This window comes from Mobula birostris, chromosome 1 (assembly GCF_030028105.1).
Source record: "Mobula birostris isolate sMobBir1 chromosome 1, sMobBir1.hap1, whole genome shotgun sequence".
Lineage (NCBI taxonomy): Eukaryota > Metazoa > Chordata > Chondrichthyes > Myliobatiformes > Myliobatidae > Mobula > Mobula birostris.
This window is the reverse complement of record NC_092370.1, coordinates 40,084,138-40,103,879: the sequence shown is the minus strand read 5'-3', so window position 1 is coordinate 40,103,879 and position 19,742 is coordinate 40,084,138.

Genomic DNA, 19,742 nt, shown 5'->3' with positions numbered 1-19,742 from the left:
TATTGCAGTTTCGACTTTGCCAGGGCTGGGATTACACTGGAAATGAATACAAGAAGTGCAAAATATGTCCAAAGTCATTGAAATGTTGGATATGTTCAGCAGACCAGGCTACATTTGTAGGAAGAGAAACAGTCAAGCTTTCATTTTGGAAACACACTTATAATGAAATGATAATGAACTTAAAAAGAGACAAGAGGAGCTCGTAAAGCTGAAAGGACAGTGGAGGAGGGAATGTCTTTGATAGGGTGAAACCTGGAGTACCATGGAGATGAATTGTAGACAGATTGCCTAGGCAATGAACGAGTGGGAGAAGTTAGAGGGTGAGAGCACAGGCTAAAGAATGTGGGAGTGCAGAGCAGAGAGGCAAACTGAACAGGATAGGCTAGGTGTCTCATTTACATCCAGAGAAGGATAAAAAGAGTAAGGAAAATGTTGAGCTAATATTACAGAAAGATGACTAACATAATGAAAAATCAAGCGAACTGGAGATGTAGGATTAAGTATTGAGCCCTGCAGGGTGCAATGTGCCCAGAAAGAAGCTGAGGTGCTTTTCCTTACACTTGCGTTAGGCTTCACTGTGAAGTAAGGAGGTCACAGACCAATATGTCAGTGTGGGAGGATTGGGAAATGAAGCAATGGGCAATGAGAAGGTTTGGTGCACAGGTCAGTGGAATCCTGCACAGTGCCAGCCTGACCTGCTGAGTACTTATAGCATTTTCTACTTTTGTTTTAAGATTCCCAGCATCTGTAGATTTGTTATTGATTTTTGATTTTCAGATCCGTAATCAAACTCTGTACATAAATAACTCCTGAAAATAGTTGCAAATGGATTTTGGTTCCCAGTCCATTCTTTGGTCAGCCCAACCCAATCTGTCTATTAACCATACTCTCAGCTCAATCCGCCTTCTCCTCTCAGCTTGGTCATGCCAAGCCAAGGGATCCATGTTAAAACCCTCCCATCGTCAAATCCCCACCCTTTCTCTTCCAATTGTTCCTGAGATTGGGGGTTTTAACATTTCCTAAACTATGTAAATGATGCTAATATTTTCTTATGGCAAGAATAATTCTTTAAATTTTTCAATATTTGGTTTCTTACTAACGTAAGATATTAGGTACTGGGCTCATACTGTTTGGAAAAGTGAACTGATTGAAGTTTTCAATACCATAAGGAGAATTAGAAAAATGTATCCAAGCAAATTGCTCATGCTTGTGACAGACTCATTAGTGGGGAAAGCAAACTGAAGATCTGAACAAGCATACCTTTCTGGAACAGATTTGTGGAATCTATTAATGACTCTATATAGGGATATGGAGGGCTATGGGCCCGGTGCAGGTCGATGGGAGCAGGCAGTTTTAATGGTTTCAGCATGGACTAGATGGGCCGAAGAGCCTGCTTCTGTGCTGTACTTCTCTATGACTCTAAGTCAGCAAGAAAGGCAAACAAAATAAATATGATTGTTGGGGAAAAAGGATAATCATTTACATTTTTTGAAAAAAAAAAGAATTTGAGGTCTACTTAACTGGTGGAGTTGATGTCTGCAACAATTAAGGTCCTGTTGCACCTAATATTCATTGTTTTCTGTTCCTAAAGTTGCAAGGCAGGAACAATACTCATGTTCTGCTATTACTCAACCAGAATCTTATGTAAATATCTTCAAGAGTCACTTCACCTTTTTCACACCCAGCCTCAATATTTCTGTTATTTTTGTCATAGTTAATACCAGGAATATAATGCAACTCATTACACGATCATCTAAAATCAAAGTTATTCCCAATAATATCCACCCAGAGGATAATCAGGGTGCATGGAATGTGTTTCAGCCATTCAGCACAATGCTGTGAGAGAACAAAGCTGGAAATAATAAATTATGTTTCAAACTCTTGGAAGGAAGCCTGAATTCGCAAGCTGATTTATTTCCTAAAGTTCTTTCAAAATATCTTGCAATAAGTCACAACCCACTTTCCACCCCACCTAGGTTATTACTAGACACACATTCTTGAAGGTGAAGCAGAAAATCATTCATTTATCTGATGAAAATATTCATATAATTAGTTCTATGATGGACAGAACAAAGGGTATATTTATGTCATTCCCTTACATAGAAACATAGAAAATCTACAGCACACTACAGGCTCTTCAGCCCACAAAGCTGTGCCGAGCATGTACTTACTTTAGAAATTAACTAGGGTTACCCATAGCCCTCTATTTTTCTGAGCTCCATGTAGCCATCCAGGAGTCTCTTAAAAGACCCTATTGGTTCCACCTCCACCATTGCCGCCGGCAGCCCATTCCGCACACTCACCACTCTCCGCGTAAAATCTTACCTCTAACATCTCCTCTGCACCTATTTCCTAGTGCCTTAAAACTGTGCCCTCTCGAGCTAGCCATTTCAGCCCTGGGAAAAAGCCTCTGATGATCAACAGGATCAATGCCTCTCATCGTTTTATACACCTCTGTCAGATCACCTCTCATCCTCCGTCGTTCACTCAACCTATTCTCATAAGATATGCTTGCAACATCCTTGTAAATCTTCTCTGCATCCTTTCTATGGTTTCCACATCCTTCCTGCAGTGAGGCGACCAGAACTGAGCACAGTACTCCAAGTGGGGTCTGACCAAGGTCCTGTATAGCTGCAACATTACCTCTCTGCTCCAAGACTCAATCCCACGACTGATGAAGGCCAATACACCATATGCTTTCTTAACCAGGGAGTCAACCTGCACAGCAGCTTTGAGTGTCCTATGGACTCAGACCCCAAGATCTCTTTGATCCTCCACACTGCCAAGAGTCTTACCATTAATACTATATCCTGCCATCATATTTGACCTACCAAAATGAACCTCTTCACATCTTATCTGGGTTGATGAACTCTGAGGAGTCTATCTAGTGATATAGGAGAAAAAAAGATCTGCTTAGTGGCAAAGTGCCCCTCAATTAGCATGAGAGTTCAGATGAGATTCAAAATTCCAGTGAGTTATTCTGCTTAAGAACTGTAATTATGACAAATCTTCATTATCAGACAGAGCTAAATACTTTTTATTTCATCTTGTTCAGTTATAATGAACTTGTGTAATTAAAATATAATAAAATTGTTACACAAGCTTGGCGGTGGACGAACCCAAGTGCAGAACACAGGCGCAGGGGCAGAGTCAGGAGGCGTTATTGCCATAGCGAGCATGGAATCAGTTTCCAGGAGAGCCTTTACCCAAAGTCTTGGGTTTAGAGAGAATCCAGGAGCAATGCTAGACTTAGAACTAACAGTCCTAAGAACCATTAAACGAGGTTACTCACATCAGAGTCAACCAGCAAACTGGCAGCTCCTTGCTGTGATCACAGGGTCTTCATCCTGCATTTTCTGATGGGAAGCAGGTGTGTGTAGCTAGTGGAACCTGGGAATGATTGGAAATTCAACGAGGGGACTGAGGCCCAATTCCTGAGGTAAATAGTAAGGTGGGGGATTGCCAGAAGGGTCCATGACAAAAACAGGCTTTAAAATAAGAGCAATATTAATAAGTTAAAGATCACAGATTGAACATTGTCAGGATTTTTAAAAAATGTTTTCTTTCTAGAATTGTGCCACAGGTACCACAGTGGGAGTGTCCCCTTCTGAGTATTTAAAAAGGTTTTCAAAGAGGAGAAATTCAAACTGTGTATAAAATTTGAAAAAGAAACACCTGAAAAGCAGATCACTTGAGCACTATAACATAGAACATAGAAATCTATATCACATTACAGGCCCTTCAGCCCACAATGCTGTACTAACCACATAACCTACTCTAGAGACTACCTAGAATTACCCTACCACATTGCGCTCTCTTTTTCTAAGCTCCATGTACCTATCTAAGAGTCTCTTAAAAGACCCTATTGTATCCACCTCCACCACCGTGGCCGGCAGCCCAATCCACGCACACACCACTCTTCATGTGAAAAGCTTACCCCTGACATCCCCTCTATACCTATGACCCCCCATGTTAGCCATTTCAGCCCTAGAAAAAGCCTCTGGCTATCTACACGATCAATGTCTCTCATCATCTCATACACCGCTATCAGGTCACCTCTCATCCTCCGACGCTCCAAGGAGAAAAGGCCAAGTTCACTCAACCTATTCTCACAAGGCATGCTCTTTAATCCGGGCAACATCCTTGTAAATCTCCTCTGCACTCTTTTTATAGTATCTACATTCTTCCTGTAGTGAGGTGACCAGAACTAAACACAGTACTCCAAGAGGGGACTGACCAAGGTTTATATAGCTGTAATGTTACCTCATGGCTCTTGAACAAAATTCCTTGGTTGATGAATGCCAACCCACCATATGCCTTCTTAACAAAACTGTCAACCTGCGCAGCAGCTTTGAGTGTCTTAGGGACATGGACCCCAAGATCTCTCTGATCCACCACACTGCCAAGAATCTTACCATTAATACTATACACTGTCTTCAAATTTTACCTACCAAAATTAACCACTTCACACTTATCTGGGTTGAATTCCACCTGCCTTTTCTCAGCCCAGTTGTGCATCCTATTGATGTCCCTCTGTAACCTCTGACAGCCCTCCAGACTATCCACAATGCCCCCAACCTTTGTGTCATCATCAAACTTACTAACCCACCCTTCTACTTCCTCATCCAGGTCATTTATAATAATCACAAAGAGGAGGGGTTGCAGAGCAGATCCCTGTGGAACGTCACTGGTCACCGACCTCCATACAGAATACAAACCATCCACAATCATCCTTTGCTTTCTGTGGGCAAGCCAATTCTGGATCCACAAAGCAAGATCTTATTGGATCCCATGCCTCCTTACTTTCTGAATGAGTCTTGCCTGGGGAACCTTATCAAATGCCTTACTGAAATCCATATACACTACAATCACTACCCTACCTTCATCAATGTGTTTTGTTTTTCAACTAATTCAATCAGGCTCGTAAGGCACGGCCTGCCCTTGACAAAGGTATGCTGACTATCCTTAATCAGATTGTGTCTTTCCAAATGCTTATAAATCCTGCCTCTCAGGATCTTCCAACAACTTGCCCAACACTGAAGTAAGACTCCCTGGTCTATAATTTCCTGGGTTATCTCTACTCCCTCTCTTGAACAAGGAAACAACATTTGCAACCCTCCAATCCTCTGGTACTTCTCCCATCCCTATTGATGATGCAAAGATCATCGCCAGAGGCTCAGCAATCTCCTCTCTCACTTCCCACAGTAGCTTGGGGTATATCTCGTCTGGTCCTGGTGACTTATCTAACTTGCAGAGCAGATTCAATGGGCTGAATGGCCTACTTCTGCTCCTATATCTTATGGTCTTAATGCTTTTCATAAATTCCAGCACATACTCTTTCTTAACATCTATACACTCAAGTGTATCAGTCCACTGTAAGTCATTCCCATGATTGCCAAGGTCCTTTTCACTGGTGAAAACTGAAGCAAAGTTTTCATTTAATACCTCTGCTACCTCCTCTGACTCCATGCACACGTTTCCACTATTGCACCTGATCGGTTTTATTCTCATACACTCAGTAATGTTCAGTATGTCCGGAATTTTATTAACCTCAAGCAGTTTAAGATTTACGGAAGATCTTGTGCAATTCAATACCTGTTTCACCTTGCCTTAAGGAACTTGGCTTTTTGGGATGGAAGGTTAATAGCTCAAGAAGTCAAGCAGGACTGAGGTTTCCTCCTAAAGACTGAAGAATACAATATATGTTCGTTGTATTGAAATCTCCATAGTAATTGGTAACACCAATTTCTTGTGAATCATGTCTCAGAAATGAAAAAACACCCAAAGTTAAATACCATATTACCATTAAATCCAATTCAGTGAGGAAAGCAGAAAAAAATGTATTTGGTTACCTCAGCCATGACCTGAATCTGAACTCCTTTTGACAATTGAAAACAGCAAGCTAACGAATTCAGTTCTAAAGAGAAAAAAAGATTTCTCATCCCCACCTAATTATAAGTTTATGTTTCTAAGTCAAGTCATCAGGATAAAATAAAAACATCTGCTGATGTCATCAACCAGCTCGGAGATTGACAGTTAAGTTAAGCTTAAGTTTAGCTACTTGACGGGGAAAACATCAGCAATTGCATGTAAGTGCAAAGAACGTTTAAATATTTTGGCATGTTGCAAGACTTTGAATAAGTAAATTCATTAATTGCGTTTTAACAGCATTGCATGGCAAGCCTGAAAATAAAAATAAATTGCCCATTACTGATATTTTTATTACCCAATTAAATTGAAAGGTGTTAAATGTAATTTTATTCTAACATCTGTCCTAGTTCATTACAACTTGAGAAGGAACTCAATTTTCAAATTCCTCTCTAATTTTAGCATTTTATATATATATATATACTATGCACCAGTTGCCATTTCGTTTAGCTCACCTCAGGGTTCTAATATGGAGAAGCATCACCTAATTTGGTAATTAAATATACCCATGTGGTGACTGTGTGAGAGAAAGATATTTACTGCATCCAATGCAGGTGGCCGATGCTTTGGGAAAATGAATCACTCCCTTCAAACCAACAGCAACTTTTCTGTGTTATTGGGCTTGAGGCATTGGCTGTCAGTATTGTTTAAAGAGAATCCCTTATGATCCACTCCTTAATTAATTGCAACGTTTGTTGATTCTGTACTGATTCAGAGAGCTCCCTGGTGAGTGTTTTGGGTATTCAGGAATGTTTTGACAGAGAATTTTATTTGCAGCCTTTCAATTCCCAAGATGATGTTTTATTGTCACAGATATGGAAAGAGTGAAAAAAAAGGAACTTTGAAAGGCAATAATAATCTAATTATTTTAAATTCAAATGAAATATTGAAGTTTCTCTATAGAATTATTTAAAACAAGTACCTGGAATCATACCGATTGACAGCTAGCATCTAATAGACTGGGGAAAAATGCAAAATTGATACAAGATCATTGGAATTTTTTTTCTACTTATGCTCTAGTGAAACACTTTGGGTATATTCTTTACAAACTATGTAAAAATAAAGTGCTTAGGTGGTCCCCATCTGAAATAATAATTAACTGAAAATCTTGTTAGAACTATGGCAAATTTCAAAATAATTTTATATGATAACTCACTCACTCCTTAAACCCATCAAACGATCAAGAAAAAAATGTGCACATTTCAATCAAAGTGCGCAAAATCGCTTTAGAATATCACAGAATATTCCTGAAAAAAAGCTGCATGGCTTTTCCTATCCATTTCTGATTTGACCTTCAATACCATCATTAGCTCTAAGTCTTCTAGTTGGAGGTTGCGTTTTTTTTAAACTAGCAATACCACCCAAACAAATGAATTAATTTCTGGTTAAACTTCACAAAATTTCATATCTTTTTGCAAACATTGCAGAAGACAGGATGGTTAAAAACAATTTACACAACTTTTTCAAAGCAGAATAGAAGGATGGTAGAATCATATCGATTCAAAAGAGAATAAGATTAAAATATGGCAGCACTGGTCATCAAAGATTCGATACAATATGCCCCAAACACAGGGACTAGCCAGGTTGTGCACAGTGGTCCTTATATGATGTGATAATATGTTTGCAGCTTCCAAGCACATAACTATTCTGTCAGCAAAATGACATGGCTCCTGTCCTCAGTACTCATATCGGAGACGTCTCAGACCATCTGCAGATTAACATTTTAGCCATGCTATCATTTATTTTAGACATGGCTATTCCTTATTGATCTTATTTCCCATCCTCCATAAATTCAAAAAAAAATACAAAGCCCTGCAGGCATATCTGAATTGATACAACCCCAGTTCCCAGGATCCTGGCTGCATGCAGATTGTGGTCCCTGCCGTCTCCCACTTGGACATTGATTTGATCAAACCCATCCAGGCAGCGGATCCTGCCATCTCCTACTCTGGTTCCGATGACCCTGGACACTCCAGATCATGAATATCATGATCGCCAACACCGATTCCAACAAACAACTCTGAATGCCTTCAAACTGTGAATTTCACGACCTCTAGCTCCGGTTCCAGCCTGGACCTTGGCTGCCACCACCTCCAGGCCGACACCTTCCTCACTGCTGCCTGGCCTCCAGGCTCCCCTTCCCCACACCATCACTCTCTAGCTGGGTTTCCCAAGCTCCTCCATCACTTCTTACACTCTCTGAGCTTCCACCTTCCTCCCACTCTACCTTCACTGAACTTCACAACCCTCACCCTCCTCAGATGCCACCAACTCTCCTCCCACCTCTGATCCCTGCCGTGAATTCACCATTCCCTCCAACCCTCCCCTCTATGCGGCAGAACATTCTGTCCTCAGCAAGGGCCTTACCATTGTCCCCCTCTACCCACACCTGAGTGAGTTTTGTGCCAGCCACGATGCCAAGCATTTCTTCTCCAAGCTCACTTGTTTGGCAAGGATTCTCCACCCCACACCAACGACCCCTTCTCCTATCTCCAACCCTCCTCCTCCTTTTGGAGACCTCTCTGTGGTTCTTTGCCTGCCCTGGATCTTTGAACTCTAATTGCTGATGAGGCCTGACTTCAGCACTCCTTTCTCCTCCTTGAACCTTACCCCTCTGAATGCACTGCCCTCACCAATCCCAACCTTACCTTCAAACCCACAGACAAAGGGGTGCTGTTTTAGTGTGGTGGACTGACCTCTACTTTGATGAGCCCAGGTGGCAACCGTCTCTTACTTACCCTATGAAAAGGACTCCACTCCGTACACCAACACCATCACTAACATCATCAACTCAGGATTACTTCCATCCACTGCCACCAAACTCACAGTTCTCTTACCCTGCATGGCTCATTTCTACCTCCTACCCAAGATCCACAAACATGACTGTCCGTGCAGGTCCATTGTCTTTGCCTGCTCATGCCCTACTGAACTCGTGTCCACCTACCCTGACTCCATTCTATCCCCCTTGGTTCCATCCCTTCCCAGCTACATCCAAGACTCTTCTCATGCTCTCAAACTCCTCAACAACTTTCAACTCCCTGGCTTTGATCAACTCATTGTCACCATGGATATCTGTTCCTATACACTTCTATCCCCCATCAAGAATGTCTGAAAACTCTCTGCTTCTTTCTTAACCAGTTTTCCACCAGCACCCTCCTCCATCAGGCAGAACTAGTCCTCATCCTCAACACTTTCTCTTTTGGCTCCTCCCACTTTCTCCAAACTCAAGGGGTAGCCATGGTTACCCGCAAGGGTCCCAGCTGTGCCCGCCATTTCATTGGCTATGTAGGACGAGCCATGTTCCAAGGTAATACTCCCCAACTCTTCCTGCACTACATTGACGACTGTATTGGTGCTGCTCATTCTCCCATGCTGAGCTTGTCAATTTCATCAACTTTGCCTCCAACTTCCACCCTGCCCTTAAATTTACTTGGTCCATTTCTGACAACTCTCTCCCCTCTCTCAATCTCTCTGTCTCCATCTCTGGAGACAAGCTGTCTACTGACTTTTTTATAAACCTACTGATTCCCACGGCAACATTGACGATACCTCTTCTCACCCTGTCTCCAGTAAAAATGCTATTCCCTTTTCTCAGGTTCTTTGTCTCTGTTGCAATTGTTCCCAGGGCGAGACTTCCCTTTCCAGGACAGCAGATATGTCCTCCTCTTTCAAAGAACGAGCCGTCCTTTCCTCCACCATTGATGCTGCCCCCACCTGTGCCTCCTCCATTTCTCGGACATCCACGCTCACCCCATTTCCCATCACCCTAACAGAGATAGAGTTTCTCTTGTTCTCACCTACCATCCCATGAGCCTACACATCCAACACAGCATTCTTTGCAGCATCCCCCATCTTCACAGGATCCTACCACCAAATTCATCTTTACTGCACCCCCCTACTCTCTGCTTTCTATAGGAATCGCTCCATCGGTGATTCTCTTTCATTCATTCCTCCCCACTCACTCCTGGCACATATGCCTGCAAGAGACAGAAATGCTACATCTGCCCATTCACCTCCTCCCTCACCTCCATTCAAGGCCCCCAAACAATTCTCCCAGGTGCAAACCATTTGGGGTTGTCTCTTGAATCCATTGATCCTGATGCAGCCTCCACCACATTGGTGTGTGAGGGAATCCAGGAGTACCCCTATTAACTGTTTGGAGAGAGACATTTATCATTGATGGTTTGTTTGGAAAGGAGAGAGACAGAGTTATTTACCACTGATATGTTGCTTTTGAAAAAAGAGAGAGAGACGAAGATTGACAGTTGGACTGTCACTTTAAGGCATTGGAAGTAACTTTGGATTTTTACTGAGTTGGAGTTGGAGACAGCACCAAGCAGCTCGAAGGTTGCTATGGTGACCAAAGGCTGGTTGTTGATGTTGCTTTCAAGGACAGGTTGTCTGCTTGCACTCCTTTACAGACAAAGGAAGGAGGGACTCTTTGAGTGACAGGTGATGCTCAGCCGGGTGAAATAAATGGGAGGTCAGATGATACAGACCTCAGACACATGATCTGGACACTGAATGAGCATTGTTGTGCCTGCAGAGAAAGTGGGTTTTGGAGGATCGATCAGGCAGATCGATCCAAATTGCTATTCCAGCGGTGAAGAAGGGGTTGACTGGTGGAGAGTTGTCTATGTGTCCACCCTCGCCGGGGTGATAGCTCCACCACAGAAGACCGGTTCCCCTGGTTAAAGTCACAGTCAGTGACTTGTAAAGGATTTTGGAGGACCACGAGAAGATCAATGGTATCAGCTCACCTGAAGACTCAACTCACTCACTCTCTCTCTCTCTCTCTCTCTCTCTCTCTCTCTCTCTCTCCATCACTACTCAAATAAATACCACGAACTGAACTGAACTGAACTTTACTCAACATCGTAAGACTGTGTCTTTTTACCCCTAGACTTAAAGAAGCTTGGTTTTTCAGACATATATATTCCACACTTACTTTTATATATAATCATTGCTAACCTGTTTGATTTATTTACATTTATATTACTGTATTGCGTAGTTACTAATAAATATTAGTAGTTTATAGCAATACGAGACTCCAAAGTGTTTTCCATCTCTGCTGGTTTCTTAACCCATCATGGGGTACTTTCCAGTGGCCAACATTTTTAGTTTCTATCCACATTCCCGTTTAAACATATCAGCCCATGGCTTTCTCTATTGCCACGATGAGGCCCACTCTCAGGGTAGAGGATCAATACCTCATCTTCTGTCTGGGTAGCCTCCAACCTGCTGGCTTGAACATCAAATTCTCCTTCCAGTAACTTTCCTCTTCCCTTACCTTTCCTTCTATTCCCCACTTTGGCCTCTTAATTCTTATCCTGGCCTGCCTATCACCTTCCCCTGGTGCTCCTCCTTCTTCCCTTGGTCCCATAGTCTACTCTCCTCTCCTATCAGATTCCTTCATCTCCAGCCTTTACCTTTCCCACCCACCTGGCTTCACCTATCACTTTCTCTCTTGTCTTCCTTCTTCTCCTCTTACCTTTTTATTCTGGCATCTTCCCCTTACTTTCCGGTCCTGAAGAAAGGTCTTGGCCCGAAACATCAACTGTTTATTCATTTCCATAGATACTGCCTAAGCTGAGGAGTTCCTCCAGCAATTTTTGTGTGTCCCATCATCCCTAAACCCACAGATTTATATCTTGTATTGCCTCGCTTTTTGCCCTCACCATTTTCAAATTGCTCCACAGCTTCCTACTCTTTAATTTTGTAGCTTCCTCTAATTGTCAGGAAATGTAGTGCAGGCTTGACCCAAACACAAAGCAACAGAGATGATTTAGCAGTGAGTGATCATTTTAATAATAAACTGCAAAGTGAAAAGCCATGAGGGGCCACAAAACACGAGAAAACGGATACTTGACCCAAGGCAACAAGATAACTGAAGGCTCGGAGCAACTGGTTGAGGCTGTCTGGTTCGATGAGTGAACAAGGACTGTGTATGAGAGCTGGGTTTAAATAGGCTTCAGGTGACGAGTTGGAAATGAGAGGCACGTGAATCCTGTTTGCTGGGTAGAGACTGGGGGATGCCTGCATGTCAGGCATGATAGGACCACACCCACCCATTGCCGGAACCCAACAGCCCAGAACAATGCAGAGGGGTCTGGTGGAACTCCTCGATGAGCAATGGATCCAAGATGAAACTGGATGGCACCCAAGATCTCTCCTCCAGACCATACACATCCCATTTGACCAAGTACTGCACACACTATGCATGACAGTGTGAATCCATTAACTGGTGAACTGTGTACACTGGACCACTTTCCACTATTCTAGGTTCCAGAGGTGCAGGATCAGGTGTGCTCAGGGGTCCATGGACAATGAGCAGGACACATGGAAGGTAGATGTGAGCATGAAGAACGGTGACAGCTGGAGATGGTAAGAGACTGGATTGATATGATGGGTGATCTTGAAGGGACTAATGAACTGGGGCAGGAGCTTGGAGCAGAGGACAGCCAGACACAGTCCCCAGGCCAGCGTAGGCTAGCTGGGTACTGCCGGTGTTTGGCTTGGTGGCAGTAGGTGTGGCTGGAAGCTAGGGTTCCATGTCTACTTCCAAGCATCTTGCAGCAGCAAACCAGTGCCCTCTGGTGGACGGGCTTCTAATGTTGGCTCCACCATGAGGAACAATGGGGTTTGGTAGCCCTGAAGCACTTCAAAGGGTGACGTACCCGTGGCCGGGGAGGTGTGTAGATTGTGGAAGTGTTCAGCCCAGGGCAGATATTTCTTCTATGTGGAAGCTGGGGGTGGTGAAATAGCGCAGAGACTTCTCCACTTGCTGGCTGGATCTTTCTGACCGTCCATCAGCCCGCAGATGATAGCCAGATGACAAACTGACCAATGTGCAGAGGAGGTATCAGAAGGCTAGCCAGAAGTGTGAGAGGAATTGAGGGCCCTGAAGGACCATGAAGGTGAACTACTTGTTGGAGAACGAGGTCCACCTGCTCAGCAAATGATGAAGTTTGGAGAGGGGCAATGGAGGGGCAATGAAGGGGCCTGGGTTGGAGAACTGGTTCAGCACCGTCATAATCACCATGGCCACATCGGAAGGTGACAAACCCCTGATGAAGTCGATGGCAAAGTAGGACCACGGGAGGTGGGGGACCTGTAGAGGTCACAGGAGCCTAGACAGCCACTTGTAGAAGGAAATTGACAGGGCACATTGAGGGCAGGTAGCAATGAAGTGATGTATATCTGTGATCAGGGTGGACCACCAGAACCGGCGTTGCAGAAAACCAGGGTTCGCCTGCTTGGCTGAAAAGGGGTGAGGAATGGCCTAAGAGCACATGGCGCCTGTTGCTTACATGCAGTTGTCAGGTGTGTTGGCCTGGCAGAGCTGGTTCTCAAGATTCCCCATGATCGAGGCAAGGATCTGCATTAATGGAATGATGGGCTGAGGGTCGATCTTCGTTTCATGTGGGTCAAACTGTTGATAAAGGGCGTCTGGCTTATTGTTCTTGGAGCAGGCTCGGTAGGAGAAGGTGAAGTTGAATTGCTCAAAGAAGAGGGCCCAGCGAGCCTAACCTGGGTGGAGTTGGTGGGTCTGTTGTATGGATATGAGGTTCTGATAGTCAGCCCAGATCAGGAAGGGTTCAGTGTTCCCCATCAGCCAATGTCTCTACTCCTCCAAGGCCCATTTAATGGCAAGTAGCTCCCTGTCTCCTACTTCATAGAGGCACTGTGTATAGCTGAACTTGCTTGAGGAGAGGGCATGAGGGTATGTCTTCCTGTTCAGTCCTCACTGAAAGAGGATGTCCCCAGCACCCTCATCAGATGCATCCACCTCGACCACAAAAGGTCTGGGGGGTTCGGACAGTGGAAAATGGGAGTGGTGATGAAGCGCCCCTTGAATTCCTTGGAAGTGTGGGCTGTGGCAGCAGACCCACAATCTTTGGACTCACTTTGAGGGACTCTTCACCTCATGGTCCTAATATTTACTGCTTATTTATTTATTATTATTGTTATTTTTTTTCTTTCTCTTTGTAATTGCACATGTAACGCTTAGGGCTATCAACTCACGTTTGTCTATGGGAAATCCCGTCCGCCCGTCAAACCGTGTCTCTTGTTTGTGTAGATTTGCACCTTGGTACAAATTCACACATAAGATATCAGACAGCACACAAGGTACAATTAACTGATTACACTTTATAAATCTTAACGTGACGATGTGGTTAATAGACATACAAATACAAAAGGAAAAGAAAAAGGTGTCAAACTTATCAGAGTTCAACCAATTTGTGCACAACTGTTGGAGCTCAAATAACGGAGTCTTCTCGCCACCATGCGACCTCCTCGACCCTCCGACTGGGACCGACCATGGTGGTCTACCAGAGCGCATCCAGCACGTCCTTCCTCTTCATTCTTCCTCGCTGAAAATAGCCCCCAAGCCCGCGCAAACTAACAGCTTTCACACAGACATAAAGAATAATATCTCTTCCATTGGTTATCAAATGAATACAAGTCCCGTTATCACTAATTATAACCCAAACATGCTACTACAGAGAACCTTGCCTCACCAGTTAACATTATAGAGAAGCCATTTCATTATTAGCAGTTAGCAGTTAATATTACTGAGAACTCTACATTCTCCCCACACCGAATTTAGTCATACCCTCATGATGTTCAGATAATTCGCCAACCCTTCCTGCAAAACACAGAGCCCAATCCAAGTGCAGAAGGCAGTGATATAACTCCCTAAAACAGTAGAGATCACACCTTGCTCCCCAGGTGCTACATAGGTGCATGTACACAGTTGCAACAGTGAACCAGATGCCCAATATGTTGTCTCCATCTACTCTTTTTGCTGATCTCCAGAGTCCTGAGCATGTCTAGCAAGGTCTAATTAAACCTCTCAGGCTGGGAATTGCCCTGCGGGTGATAGGGTGTGGTCCTCGATTTCTCAACTCCCAGCATGCCCAGTAACTCAGATGAGCTTACTCTCAAAATCCCATCCCTGGTCACTATGTATCCGCCAGGAAAGGCTGTAATGCACCAAATACTTCTCCCATAACACTTCTGTCACCATCGTCGCCCTCTGGTCCTTGGTAGGAAAAGCCTGAGCATACCTGGTGTAGTGGTCCGTGATGACTAAGACATTCACCGTGTTGCTGGCATTGGGTTCAATGGACAGAATATCCATACACACCAGGGCCAGGGGCCCTGCACTCTGCGAGTGTGACAAAGGAGCAGCCTGCACAGGCAGTGCCTTCGGGCAAATGCAGCGAATGCATGACTTGCAGTACTCTTCAACCTCCAACTTCATTCGAGGCCAGTATAACCTGTCTTTGAGCAATTTATAGGTCTTCTCCAACCCGAAATGTCCAGAATCATCGTGCAGTGACCTCAACGCAATCTTCCAATACTTCTCAGGCAGGACCAACTGCCAACACCGAGGTCGGTCCAGGGGGTGACGTTACCCGGTATAACATTTGTTTCCTCAACTTTAGCCGAGGCCATTCTCTCAATAATGGAGGCACCAAAGTGTGTTTCGTCTTCTCCACCCGTGCCATTTTCCTCTTTTCCACCGTGTACCAAACAGTGCCAATGCCTGGGTCATCTCGCTGAGCAGCTGCCACTTCGCCCGGACTCAATTCCAGCAACTGCTTGGTCTTCAGAGCAGTCAGGTCACAGTAAACTGGGGGTAGAGCATCATCAGAAGTTCCCAATGGGTCCACTGCACGATCCTGCCTTCCCTTTTCCTCGGCCTTCACGGTGATAGCAAACTGACACACGGCCTTCACCCCCAGGGCAGGAACGCTCTCCCACTCCTGGTTCCTCTCCAGTTCCTCATGCACCCGTCGGATCAAAGTGTCCACATCGACATTCCGGCTCCCCGGCCGGTACTTCAGGCTGAAATCATATACAGACAAGGCCGCCAACCACCAATGGCCTGTGGCATCCAGTTTTGCCGAAGTCAGGATATAAATAAGTGGGTTGTTGTCTGTCTTCACCTCAAACTTAGCCCTGTAGAGATAGTCACTCAGCTTATCCACCTCCGCTCATTCCAATGCCAGGAACTCCAACTTGTAGGTGGGGTAGTTTCTCTCGGAGAGCGACAAACTCTGGCTGACAAAAGCTACAGGTCTCAACCCAGTGCCCTGATCATGATACAAGACGGCCCCTAATCCCTCTCGGCTGGTATTGGTGCGTAGTACACAGGGCAATCTGGGGTCTGCAAAAGCCAGCACTGGTGCCTGGGTCAGCAACTCTTTCAGTGATTTAAAAGCCTCCTCACAGTTTGCATCCCAACCCTGTCCGAAGGGCTCTGATGGGTTGAGATAGTCTCCAACCTCCCATCCCCTTTTCCCTTTCTTCCCCAAGGGAGGGTAACCACGCAGAAGCTGGTGCAAGCGATGACTCACCTTGGCGTAGCCCTTCATGAATCTGCGATAATAACCACAGAACCCCAAGAACGAGTGCAGAGTGCTCACAGTCTGGGGACTCCGCCACGTGGTCACCGCTTCTATCTTAGCTGGGTCTGTAGCTACTCCATTTCACAAGATTATGTGCCCAACATAGCTAACAGACGTCTTGCAGAACTGGCACTTGTCCAGGGAGAGTTTTAACCCTTCCTCCGTCAGTCAGCTTAGCACCTTCAGTAGCCTCGCTTCATGTTCTTCCAAGGTGGATCCAAATGCTATCAAATCATCCAAATACACCAACACTTCAAGCAAATTCATATCCCCAACCGTCTTCTTCATGACCCTCTGGAAGGTGGCAGGGGCTCCCAATATGCCCTGGGGCATCCTTTCAAACTGGAAAAATCACAGAGGGCATATAAATGCCGTTTTCTCTTTGTCAGCCTCACTCATCAGGATCTAGTAATATCCACTCCTCAAGTCCAGCACACTGAACCACTTCGCCCCACTCAGACAGGCCAGCGCGTCTTCAACCCTCGGGACTATATACTGGTCAGGGACAGTGTGCCGGTTCAGGGTCCTATATTCCACACACATGCGTGCCATTCCATTGTTCTTCCAGGCCACTACTATTGGGGATGGATAAGGGCTTCGGGATTCAGAAATGATTCCAGCTTCCTTCAACTTACGCAGGTGCTGGCGCACGTCTTCCACATCTGCAGGGGCCATTCGCTGCGACCTCTCCCTAAACAGGGCGTCCTCAGTCACTCAGATGGCGTGACGAGTGCTTTTGGGACAACCCACATCAAACTCACCAAGGGAAAAAACATCTTCCAGCTTTAACATCTTCTCCACCAGCATCTTCTTCCAACCTGGCAGCACAGGAGAGTTCCCAAAGTTACAGGCCTTGGCAGTCAGTTTCCCTCTGTTTTCCAATCATTTCCCCCACCCCCCCAGCGTGCCTCATGTGGGCACTAGACATTACAGTCACCGGGAACAAATGCACCAGCGGCATCCCTCTCTTAAAGGTGATTTCTCTTTGTAGTGTTCCTGACTATCACAGCCATCCTGCTCACCTGTACCATTGAGGGCCTCTGCACTTCGGGCCTCACTAGTACCCCAGCCGGAAATCTTGACTCCCCCTTGAGGTCTTACTTGTGATCCACTAGTGGAGTGGTCCACTAAAAGGGCCTCACCATCAGGCTCTCCGGGAAATCTGGGGGTTCCCATCACTCTCGCTACTTCTCTGGGCCTTATTACCTTAGGCTTCCTTGGGTGCACCACAGTCCCTTGTTTAAATTCAGTATCCAGCCCAGGGTGGTTCCGCACTTCCTCAAAGGCAGCTTGAAACACTGGGTGCACAGCCCGGGTCTCCAGAAAGTTCTCACCCGCCCTCTCCTGGCAGGCCCCCATGAGCCTCCGCGCCACAGGGGTGTTGGTCCCCACCAGAACTGAAGCACCGCCCCGTCTCAACCGGGTCCAGACAAACCAGCACTAATGTTTCCAGAACTTCAGACACTCCCACATCGGCTCCTGAAAACTCCACTCTCACTGACAAAGACCCGACATACGGATAATCATTAGCACTGACGCCCCGAATCTCCGGCGCATTGAATGGGGTCAAGGGCAAGTGCTTTAAATACTGGTTGTAAAACGGATGGTACAGTAACGTGACCTGCGACCCGGTGTCGAGTATGGCTTTAGCATAGATTCCCTCTATCGGTAGCGACAGGCTGGATCAGGGTCCCACTAATCCTTCCGGAATCGCTTTCGGGGGTTCCTTGGTACATCACTGGGAACGTGCTCCCCTACAGACACCAGGCCGTTCCCTCACTGGGTCTCCTCTAAGTTTCCCAACACCTCTCCCTGCTTGGATGCCCAGGGACTCGCCCTCCAAGGGGCTCCCTGCTGTTCATATTCCCGCCGGAAGTGGCCCTCTTCCCCACAGTTACAGCACACCCCCTGCCACTCACATTCTCTCTGAAAATATCCCTCTTTCCCTCAGTTATAGCACTCACTACTGGCCACCCCTCTTCTCGCGGACCCCCCACCGCTCTCAGTCCTCTGTGCTGTCCGTCCCCTGGGGGCAGCCCTGCCTACTGACTCCTCAGTTCTCAGCTTGGCCACCACCTCCTTTATCAATTTCTGGGTGGAGCCGGCTCGCTCACTTCCCCACCGGGGCTACACCTGAGGATTTCACCCCACTGACAGAGTCCTCCCACGGCCCCAATACGTTTTCATCCCCCCTCACATCTCTGATCAGCTGAACGAATGTCGGAGGAGGGCGCGTTTTATAGGACTGCCGGAGACTCCAAGCAATCTTGTCCCCAGCCTGGGCACCCCTAGTTACCTGATCCATCCTTAACTGATCCACCTGTTCAGCCCGAGTGACCCCCCCCCCCCCCCCCGGTGCTGCAGCCCACTAAGCCGTCTCTCTAGCTGAAAAAGGTATGCGGACAGCTTCTCACCCTGCTCCTGATGCATGTTTTGAAACTCCCTGAGGAGCTCCCAGGAGCTCCCGGTCAACCCAAAAGCACTTTCCAGGGCCTCCAGATAGTCATTCAGTGGCCAAAGGCTGGTTAACCTTCACGCCTCGCACTACCCTAGCCGCCACTCCCCGTAAACTTTCAACTAACCTCTGTCGCTTTTCCTCATCCAAGCACTGCCACTCACTTAACAACTGCGACATTTGCTCTACCCATGTCTCATAATCCTCTTCACCTTCGGGGGTGGGTGTTATCCCCGAGAAAATTCTTATTTTCTGGCGGGGCCCCTCTGCCCTTCTCGCCAGAGAGGTAATTGCAGATACCAACTTGGAACTCTCGCCTTTCGCTGGGGAATGGGAACTAACCAAATTTTCCAAATCTGATCACTCCTTCCCTTCATCCCTCAGTACCAAGAGAACTCATTCCCTTTGATTCCCACCTTCATTCACTAGCAACTCAGCTCGCTGGGCTCCAGCCCCTTCCTCCCTGACAATTTGCTGACGCATGGTCCCGCCTCCCCTGAGACGCCAATCTCCTCTGGCAACTCCGCCCCTCCCATATCCTCACTTGTCTGCACCAACACTATGTCTGTACCTGCCTCAAAATTGAAGTTTCGCGATACAATTTCCACTTTGCCAACAGCTTTAACCGTACTCAAACTTCGCAGTAACACGTCATCCGGTACACTAGTCTCCACCCCCCTCAACACACACGCATTGCCTGCTGGCACCCCCACAGCCTCACACCATCGCCGAAATGCAGCTGTCGCCATCACCATACTTTAAACAGAGTGGTCACACAGCGTCCACGGAATTCAATCCCGGACGAGCCACCCACAAATGTAACGCTTAGGGGTAAAAACTCACGTTTGTCTAGGGGAAACCCTGTCCGCCCGCCAAACCGTGTCTCACGTTTGTGTAGATGCTGTGTGATGCACCCCAGTACAAGCTCACACATAAGATAT